Source organism: Leptonychotes weddellii, unplaced genomic scaffold, assembly GCF_054177405.1.
Source record: "Leptonychotes weddellii isolate Sample4059 unplaced genomic scaffold, ASM5417740v2 HiC_scaffold_57587, whole genome shotgun sequence".
Lineage (NCBI taxonomy): Eukaryota > Metazoa > Chordata > Mammalia > Carnivora > Phocidae > Leptonychotes > Leptonychotes weddellii.
In genome coordinates, this window is record NW_028025772.1 from 259 (window position 1) to 623 (window position 365).

General features: G+C 47.9%; 1 non-coding gene across 1 annotated transcript; it reads right to left on the reverse strand.

The window, feature by feature from the left end:
- Nucleotides 1-281: 281 nt before the first annotated feature.
- Nucleotides 282-354, reverse strand: TRNAK-CUU (transfer RNA lysine (anticodon CUU)). The gene has a single exon. It is a non-coding gene; the product is annotated as a tRNA-Lys (tRNA).
- Between the last annotated feature and the right edge of the window lie 11 nt (nucleotides 355-365).

A 365-nucleotide genomic window follows, 5' to 3' on the forward strand; every position in this document is an offset into this window, starting at 1 on the left:
TCTAGTAGGCCATAAAAATGCCTTCCCGCCAGGGGGCGACCAGCCTATACTCCGCAATTTTAAGAGAGCAGGTCGGAGTAGCTCAGCGGAGCGGGTGAGCTGTAGCCACTCACCGTCATTCCGAAATTCCATACCTTAAAAGTGTTGATCTCCAAAATTCCTCCTGTTTGACGGCGGTTTGGGACGTCGCTTCTTGGTGTGCAGAAATTCAGTTAAGAAAAACCACTGCAAAAAAAAAAAAAGAAAAAGAAAAACCACTGCAAGAGAAAGTGAAAAAGCATCGCCCAACGTGGGGCTCGAACCCACGACCCTGAGATTAAGAGTCTCATGCTCTACCGACTGAGCTAGCCGGGCAGTTAAGAAAA